Genomic DNA, 969 nt, shown 5'->3' with positions numbered 1-969 from the left:
ATATTTGTTTGTATTTAAATTAGAAACTTGTTTAATTAATTTTGTTTCATCATAGGTCATGGTGTATTTTAGATTCTAATATGATTTAAATATTTTCTAGAATAAAATAACTTTAAAAAATAATAAACTACACTTTTTAAGATAAATATAAACGCATCTATAATTTATCCTTTTCATATAATCAAATTTTCGATCATAAATTTTCCTATTTATTCATACTATAAACATATAATTTACGAGAATGAAATTGATTTACAGAAAGATAAGCTTGATTTTTGTACCATAATTTATTGTTTTATAGCAAGATTGTGATTATATTGATCATTTCATTCGGATTAATTTTTGTAATAAAAAATTCAATTAAGTATATTATTTAGCAGTAAGCACGAAACTAGTTTAATTTACATTTAATCTTTAGTAATTTATAACAAATAATAGTATAAGGCTGATATAATAAACGGTTAATAATATTCCAGTGAATTAATCAAATATTGTCATATTAAAAAGGTTTCGCGGAATTAATAAAACTTTTAGTATAAATCGATCAATTGTATTTTTTATATTAGAAGCTATGATCTTGTTATCATATAATTTACTCATCAAATTATTTATTTATGGGTTAATTTTCTTTTTATCGATTTATCTATTTAGACGTAGTCAGCGTGTTATGAATATTGCACAACTCCTTGATGCATCTTTTACATCTTTCCATTGATCTATCTTCATCAACTGCTCTTCTTCTCTCAAATGAGATGATTTCAAGTGTCTTGCGGAGTGTGAGAGCTTGCATGTATGCTTATACTTCGTCCGGTATTTTTAACTCCTTAACATATTTTTTATGATATTTTGTGACCACCCCATCCCAAGTCATCACATATGGTACTATTTTTGTTTTACATTTGTAAATTGAACCAAGTTCATTCGCCAAGATGGCATACTTCCTATATTTTTTTATTCTCAACTTCGGTT

The sequence above is a fragment of the Rhyacophila brunnea genome, unplaced genomic scaffold, assembly GCF_057557595.1.
Source record: "Rhyacophila brunnea isolate RB1 unplaced genomic scaffold, BYU_Rbru_1.0 scaffold_128, whole genome shotgun sequence".
Classification (NCBI taxonomy): Eukaryota; Metazoa; Arthropoda; class Insecta; order Trichoptera; family Rhyacophilidae; genus Rhyacophila; species Rhyacophila brunnea.
The sequence above is the reverse complement of the archived record's forward strand: the minus strand, read 5'-3'. Positions refer to the sequence as shown.